Source organism: Microtus ochrogaster, chromosome 1 (genome assembly GCF_000317375.1).
Source record: "Microtus ochrogaster isolate Prairie Vole_2 chromosome 1, MicOch1.0, whole genome shotgun sequence".
Classification (NCBI taxonomy): Eukaryota; Metazoa; Chordata; class Mammalia; order Rodentia; family Cricetidae; genus Microtus; species Microtus ochrogaster.
The window spans coordinates 65,744,639-65,753,951 of record NC_022009.1 but is presented as its reverse complement, the minus strand read 5'-3'; positions in this window follow the sequence as shown (position 1 = coordinate 65,753,951).

The window sequence follows — 9,313 nt, the reverse complement described above, 5'->3', positions numbered from 1 at the left end:
TGTGTATGTGTGTTTGCCATGGTGTGTTTGTGTAGCAGTCAGAGGGTGATCTCAGTTCAGTGCTGGTCCTTGCCTTCCACCTTGTTTGAGACACTGCAAGACAGGATCTCCTATCTCTGCCTCCCATCTCCTATAGGAGTACTGGGATTACAAATGCATACACTACTTACTATGCCTGCCTTTTATGTGGTTCAAATCCAGGTCTTCCTGCTTGCCACCTCCCAGCCATTTCTTTCTTATAAGTAGAAGGGATTCATGATGAACCAAGAACAAAGGTATCATATGGTTGACACAGAAACCGGCAGCATAGACAGCCATTGTTACCCAACACATGCTCTGTGTAACTGTATGTGCTCTGCACTGCTTGACTCAAGCATGTAAGTCTTTGTCTCCAGCATCAACCCGAATGTGTGAGCAATGTGTTATAACCAGCTACTCAGGTGTTGACCATGTCAGACAAGGCGGTGGCCCAGCCTCTCAACTTCTCAGAGTTTCTGCCTCCCTAGGGCAGGACGTTGGGCCCTAGTTCCTAATGGCCTAACCCAGGAGTTCTCAACCTGTGGATTGCAACCTCTGAGGTCAAGCAAACTTTTGCAGGAGTCTACATCAGATAGATCCTGTCTACCAGATAGTCACATTATGATTCATAACAGTAGCAAAATTATAGCTATGAAGCAGCACCCAAATAATTTTATAGTTGGGGGTCGCCACAATATGAGGAACTGTATTAAAGAGTCACAGCAGCAGGAAGGTTGAGTACCACTGGCCTACATGATGCTCTACCCCCAGCCCCAAGCAGCTTTTCCTCACTTACCTTCACCTGTTCTCTCTGTAACACACAGGTTTATTTTATATACTTGGGTCAAGGCTCACTCACGGAATGCTGGCATAGACTGCACACTTTGCAGAATTTCTGACCTGGCTCTGGGACTTCTAAATGAAGCCCTTTCAGTGTGGCTTGGCCACTGAACCCAGAGATCACAAAGAGCCACACAGGCCAAAGAGTTCAGTGATATTTCAATCATGCAAACCGACCCCTCCGAGCCACTGCCATTGGGAATCAGAAAGGGTAGATACCACGTGGATGCTAAGCACGTAGCTGAACGTCAGGTGGGTTTGGGTTCAAATCATGGCTCTGCCCCGTCTTCCTCCTGCTACCAGACAAGAAGGGTCAGGAGTCAAATTCTCCTTGATTCTAATTACTGCCAAGTCAGTGTGTGCCACAGAGGAGGCCAGCATGTCAGGCATGTCCTGATATTACTTCCCCTGAGGACGACTGGGAAGAATACATGAGTGACTTTATGTGACAGGTACAGAATTTGTGGCTGGGATTTCTAAATGTTCGTTTTCATGCTGCTCAGATCCCTGGCTCATTCACAAAACACACATTTCACTTCCTGCCTCCAAACGCTGGGCTGTAATCCTTCACTTTCTGAGCCCTTGTTTATTCAGTTTTTAACCACAGACATCTGATTATGGCCCCACCACTTCACAAGCACCTGATGAACTAAGCATTTTATATGCATTCCACATTTGATACTTGGAACAAATTTCTCCCTCCCTTCCCCTCTTCATCCCTCCTCCCGACTGTGTGTGTGCTCGTGCGTGCGCGCGCGTGCACATACACGCATGTGGTGTTCCCGGAGGCTGGAGGTCAAACACAGGTATCATTCTTTAGTGTGTCACTCAATATCACCCCCTCCTCCTTTTCCTCTTTTTTCTCACTCTCTCTTCTTATCCTCCTCTCCCCCTCATTTTCTTCATCCTCTTCTTCTTGGCCTGGATTTGTCACTTAAATTAGAATGGCTGGCCAGCAAGTCCCAGGGATCTGCCTGCCCTTGCCTCCCCAACACCAGCACAGCAGGCACATACCAGCACACCCATTTCCCCGGCTCTGGGCTCTGGAGGCAGACTCGGGTGCCCACGCTTGCATAAAGCAAGCCTTCACAAACTGAGCCATCTCCTCAGCCCTGTTACCATGCCATTAAATTGCAGATGAATCAGTTTGGGCTCAGAGAAATGAAATGATTTCCTCAGGGACACACAGTTCCCTTGGTAATTGGTAATTGGTATTTAAACCCAAGCAGATTCAACTTTCTGGCTTAAGATAGACTATAAATGACCATGCCTGAGAGCTACTTTGTAGAATCTCACTCTGTCAGGTCCAGGTCACAGAAGCAGCAGAGCTCTCTCCTCAACGGCCTCTCCTCTCTGACCCATCTCTCTGTCTCTCTCTCTCTCTCTCTCTCTCTCTGTCTCTCTCTCTCTCTCTCTGTCTCTCTCTCTCTCTCTCTCTCTCACCGTTTCTAGACTTCTGCTTTTCTGCAAGCAAGGGTTCCAACAGCCCTTTCTCCTAACCTCCACATCTTGCTTCCCCTCTGGACACCATTACATGGACCTGATCTGGAGCTCAAGTGAGGTATAATCCGCCCCCGCCATACACACAGTCACTTGGTTTTCCTTGTTTATTTTTGTTAATGGGTTTGCCGCCTCCTTGGCACTGGGATTCTCAACCTCAGAAGCAGCTGTTTAATGGAGCTCTACCTAGCAACTGCCACTCCAAGCGCCTCTTTTACATACATTCCCCTCGTCAAACCCTTTCCGACCCTCTGAGTGGCAACTGACCACCATTAGGGTTCCCGTTTCCCAGGAATTAAGTGGCACACTAGCCAGAATCTTCCTCTGAGTTAGGCTTTCAAATATTCTGTATTCTATTTATCCCCGCGAGATGGAGACCCACTGTGCAGCCCAAGATGGCTTTGAACTCTCTAACCACCTGCTTTGGGTTCTGTCTTCACAGGCATGAACTGCCACATCCAACTCCTGTGCTCCAGGAGCCACATAACAAACAGCATCCTCATCAAGGAAGGCATTTGTCTTTCAGAAGAAGCCGCTCACCACCAAGTATAGAATGTGAGTTGAGGCTGGTGCCAAGCTCTGAGGGGCACTGACTGGCCCGCAGTGGATGGGTCTGAACCGGTGATACAAGAGGCTTTTCACGGGAGCAAGGAGGGTCATAGGTCGTGCTCATGCCCATTGCTTCCTTAAAATGATTATTTCCAGTTTGAAGTTTGGGGGAGAGTTCATTCGGTGATGGCAAACTAAATATCTAAGTTCTAAAGTCTAAGAACATGAGAGATGGCTTCAAATTGTTCATGTTTGAAGAACAAATGGTTTTAATGATCTGGGCAAACTGATGACAGCCATTTTCAACTCTACAAGCCTATAAAATTAGGGCCCAGGCTTTAACCTCTTTTCCCTTAACTTCTCCATAAAGTCTGAGTTCTCTAGACAAGCTATTTACTTGTGTTGACAAGTGAATTTCTCCAATTACTTGGTAAGAATCACAGCACACCATCAGAGAATAAAGTCCTGAGAGAGACCTTTTTTTTTTTCATGATGAGACTCACTCTACTGACCAGAGCAGCAGCCATAGGGAGTCACAGCCCTGGGAGTGAGGGAAATTCTCCAGGGACACAGAACAGGTTTTTAGGAGCACAAACTAATTCACCTGGAATTTTGCCAAACTCAAAAAGGAGGAAAAAGCCACAACAACCTCCTTTCTGCGAAGAATAATTACGTGAAATGTCCCCAGTGGGGTTGCCACCTTATTAAGTACCCAATTGTGATCCACGGCTGTGAGGGCCTAGCTAACGACATGATGGATGCTTTGTATGAGATCTAGAGGAAGGACAGGCAAAGTTAAAGGGTTTGTGATTTGGGAACATGAATGCAGCCGAAGTTCAGGATCTCCTTAGGAAAGCGTGTCTTTAATTATTGGGCATTATCACGTCGCAACAATGCGCAGGCTGGCTATCGCCCTCCAATTTCATTTTTCTGCAAATCTCAGGCTAGGTCTACTCCAAAGGGCGTACCCGGGAAAGAAACTACAAATCTAATTATCCGGATATTGTTTAAAGAGCCAAACGTGGACCACAGTCGACCCTTGACAAAAAGCACCGCCTTTCTCTCCCTTCTCCCCCAACTTAATTCGATTCTTGTCACTCTGTAAGAACCAGCTAGTGTTCCAGTCACCACAAAGGGTTAAATATGAATGCTGTGAACGAGACGCATAATCCTCAAGGCCTCAGAGCATTAAGACATGTCTGCTCCTTAGGGTCCATCTTTGTCCATAATCAATTTCTTCCCTTGGAGAACATTAATTGTCTGTAATGATAGCTTTCCGTCAATACATCCTTGATCTTAAAAGGCCTGTACAGCTTTTTCCTTTATTCAATCAAATCATCTCTACAATTGCCCCCCTTTAGTAAGATAATACCTTTTAAGCCTTGTATTTTAATATAAAAAATGAGAGGTAGCTGCAAGTCTAATGGGAGTGCTCCCGTTTGAGCACGGGGATGATGGCTTCCATTATCCTAAATAATGTTTGAAGATTACAGAAAGCACTGTGTTTCAAAAGGTGGAAACTAATCCACCACTTTCAAATTATTCCTTGCATAAAAATCTGTTCTGACATTAGGACTTTTTTTTTTTCGCCCCAGTGACAGCACGGTATATTTAAATATTTGAATATGAAAGATAATTTTTCAGTTCTGAAAAAGGAAAATAATTGCTATTTATAAGGACAAAATGCTGAATAATTCGTGGAATTGACGATTTGAAACACCGAAGCCTTTTATTTTGTTATTCTCCTGATAAGCCATTCCCACACATTTCACTCAAACTATCTCCACCCTAATCAACAGACACTAAAATTATTTAATTGAGAGAGAGTGCGCGAGAGATCTCCCTGACCTCCGACGGGCTGCCTTCACCACCCGCTTGTCTTCCCAGACCTGCTTCTCTACAGGCATCAATCCTTTTCCTAACTTGGAGTTCTGTTGACATTTTCTGCTCAGATAGACCCTGCTTCTAGGTGCGTTAGCTGGTTCCTGGGAGAAGGCGCTGCAGAGACCACCCCTATGTTTACAGTAAGTGAGGAAGCTTATGGGGAGATACCTGACAGACAGAAGCTCTCTTTGCTACACCATCATTTCCTTGGGTCATTTTTATGTTCAATAGAAAATGTAGCAACATTTCCATGCTGCATATAAAGTACCATTCTTATCACCAAAGATTAGCAAGCCATCTGAGCACAGTCCAAGACTAGCATATTCTCCTTCCTGCTTACACACACACACACACACACACACACACACCCCTGCCAGTATTCTAGAACAACATGAAGAGACCCTATGGAATGGAATTAACTGCAAAGCCCAGGTGGTTTAAAAACTGATTAAAAGAAAATACACATACAGAAAGGACTAAGGGAAAGGAGGGGACACAGAAACATTATTCATTAATTGAAGGTTTCCTAGTAATATATGCAACTCTAAATATGACATTTACGTTCTGAACTAAGATGCAAGCAATATTTCTTAAATATTATGTGTGCAGTAACAATGGCAAAGAGTTCGGGATTGGGAGAAAGGGGGTCTGTGCAGGAGAGAATCACACGCTAAGAAATGCCAAACCTAACAAAACACATACAAAGTGAGACCAGTTAACAACCTAGATAAGCGATGGGAATTGCCACGAAAGCAGATCAACGTTACCCATGCCCTGATAAGCACCTATCTGCCCTCCTCTATTATGCTTCCTTAGTATTTATAAATTATCGTTTAATTATGCTGGCAAGTGGTAATTGTCAAATAAGCTCAGATAGGCATAAACCCTTGGGCTTCAAATAGCAGAAAAATATCTGTGAAAGCTGGATCGATCCACAGGCTCACAAAGTCATTTCCTTTCTTCTTTTTATCCTTGCCAACAAATTGTATGTACTAGCACTTTGCGGTTTGAGCGCATTTTGAAGTCTATGCAGATTACAGAAAGGGAAAAAATTAGTTGCTTCAATATCTACCATTCCCAAATTATTCTGCTGGCTTAAGGGACCACGTGCAGGAGAACAAAAGAGGCAAAGATCAAGAAATCTAAGCTGCTTCTTCTCAGAGTTAGTGCTTGGGGTCATTTTTCAATTGAGGAAATCAAGATTTGGCAAATTCTTTTAACATATTTATAATGGATTTTACATTAAATAGGAATCAGAACATGACATTCATCCCATTAGGAGAGATACAGAAATTTCTTTCCTCACTGAGGTTTAATTAGTACCCATCCACCCCACCTCTTTTCTATCAAGTAGTCTAAAAAAAAAATTTTTTTTTTTTACATGTAGCTGCAGTACTTCAGCCACGGAGCATAAACACACACAGAGGATTACAGTGCCTAGGAAAGATAAGTTGAGCATCAAGAGGCTATTTAATTTACATCTAATATTTAGACAGCGTCAGCTACGAAGTCCATTCATTTCTGAGGGACTTTTATTTGCAAGGCTGAGCAGAAACATACAGACAATATTCTCTCACTTCCTTGCATGCAAGAGATGGATGTGGAAAAGCAAAGCTATGTGTGCACGCGTGTGCACAGGTGTGTGCATGTACACACACACACACACACACACACCACTACCATCACCATCTGAACAAGCTCAGGGTTCTATTGTAGACAAGGCCATGACCTTTCTCTCTTGCGGTTCTATTCTTTCTTCCTTCCAGACATGTACTAATTCTTTTGGGCCTGTCAAAGTACTGTAAGTCCTCCTGTACATGCTTCTCACTGCTAAGAACTAACTATCTCCACTTCCTCATACAGCTTCAATCCCTCCATCTAGTCCAGGGTGCCCCATTCTGCAGATCTCAGTTCGGGTACTCTTATCTTGGAAAAGCTCTGCTCTACCCCCATGCTCTGTCCAGGTATGGTTGCCTGTGACTGTCACACAGCAAGCACAGAGCCTTTATTGTGTGTCATGTGACTCTGTGTTCTGACTGAAGCCACACACCAGCCAGTGTCGGGGGGATGCTCGGCACACTGACATTAAATAACTTGCCCAAGACACCACAGCTAAGACCTGACCCACAGGTCCAAGTGTGCAATCTTAATATTTCTCTCTGCCAAATTCACACGCACTACCACTACCCATCACATGTCTAGTTTCCTCCCAGCCCTAGAATTTGCAGATACCATGAAGCCTCGGATCATGTCTATGTCTCTCAGGCTTGGTCTGTAGAAGGAAATCAATAACTAATTATTAAATCGATGACTGAACATTAGCTCAAAATAAACACATGGGCTGTGAGCTCAGGACTAATGTGTTTCTCGTTTCTCTGAGTTGTTTGAGCCACTGACAGTTCAGGGCCCATCTATGTCTGGGTCCAAGAAGGTGGGTTAGCCTGCGGACAGAATTCCATGTGCTTGCTCTAAAGGGAATACAGCACTTTGCTTTTCCCCTTTGTTTTATGGCCATTATTGTTTGATGGTTTAATTCCTTTTCTTCTAAAGCCTTTCACTAGAAACCCAAATGTTTTAAGTGTCATTGGTGCTTTTAAATGTGTAAATGCCATAGAAACAATCCCTCTCTCCAGTGTCTCCCTCTGTGACAGCACAGGGACTGTGGTCAGTAGCCTATATTTTAAGTGTAGATGTAAAAACACACCCCCACTCTGAATGCGTAGGAAAAAAAAAAGGTACATTTGGCATATTTTCCAGCCCAAATACAGGGTGCACCCTAGGTACAATCTGTGTATTATTAATACTCATTCACAGCGAACAGGAATGTTAACAATGTTTTGTCAAAATGCATAACTCATATTTGAATATGCAGTCTAGCCTTGAATAATTCAATTCACAGCACTCGTTTGAAAAACTTAGCCATTTTCCTGTTTGGGCTTTGTTTGCTCGTACTTTTAGAGCATTTTAGTCCATGATGTGAGCTATTCAGCAACCGATGCAAATTTTCTCTTTTAAAAAAAGGAAATAAAATGCTTTTTAGTAATCAAAATATAAAAACGCACCCAGAGTGGTACTTGGGAAACGGAACATAACTTAACCTCCATTCAGGCAGCCCTTTTTAAGTAAGAGATGTGCCTACTCAGGCTATTAATTGGGAATTGCAAAGCTAAGATGCATTCGTGTCTTGTATTCATTGAATACTTTCTGGGTACTCAGGAGTGGTTTCAGCTACTCATTCTTTTCCACAGGCACTATGCTACTCCAGCCAGGAACCCTCCTCAAGTGAGCCTGGCCTTCGGAGGACGCAGTGCCTTCTGGACTGTATTGTTTCAGCTATTTACAGTCTAGTCTGTGCACAGCAGCACCGACTAGACCGTCCATTATAATTAGAAACTCAGCTTTTAGAAAATAAAGTATTTACTTCTCATTCCCATAAAAATAAAGTAAGCGGGGGCTGTTGGCATCTGCCTATAATCATAGCACTTCAGGGCTAAGATAGGGGGATCAGGAGTTCAAGACCACCCTTGATTACAGAGTTTGAGACCAGCCTGAGCTACATAAGACCATGTTTCAAAAAAGTAAGCAAATTAAAATACGCTCCTATTTGAAAGTGGATCGCTGAATAGAAGGTCAGGTGCCTTGCTCAAAAAAATTAAAGTTAAGATTACTGGACAATCATAAGTCATTTTGCTTTAAAAAAATATTGCAGGAGCCACTCTGTCCACGCTGTGATCGCTGCTCTGTCTAAAGCAGGTCTTAACGTGGCTTCTCTGTAAGGCTGTGCAAACTTCGTGCCAGTGAGGCCAACGGCACAGTGAAACTCTAGTATTTATAAAGTGCAAATAATCCCTCCCCTTTATGTGGATAACAGATGGTCCTCTGAATGACCCTAAGGCCATCTTCTGATTCTTCAAAGGAGAGAATTAGGCTTGTGGGTGCTGTAGTGTGAGGATTAAGCCTTGTGATTCTATTCTGGGACTCTCATCCCGACCACCCACTTGTGGATAGGCACTCATTCTTTTCCATTAACCAAGGGGTTCTGGGAACTTCCAACGGAAATTTCTGGCTGCTTTGTAATGAGCAGAGGACTTAGCGGGCTGCAAATCGCTACACGGCACATTGTGGAGATAACACAAGAGAACGGCCTGATGCTTAAAAGGAAAGGCAGCAAACTTGCCAACATTCTGATCTGGTTCGCTAAGCAACCTTGGGGACTGATAGAGATGCTACCCAGCATCCCAGTCAGTAAAGCCTTCGGCAAGCAAGAAGACCCATGTTCAACACCCAGCGCACATATTTTAAAAGGTGTGTAGGTGCATGATCTGACTCACACTGGGGAATAGGAGACGGGTGGATCCCTGAGGCTCACCCGCCAGCCAGCCTAGTTAACTGGCAAGTTCCAGGTGAGTAAGTGGCCCTGTCAAAAGAAAGGTGGACAGCACCTGAGGAATGAAACCTGTTCTATGGCCTCCTACAGATGCACATGCACAAATACACACACACACACACACACACACACACA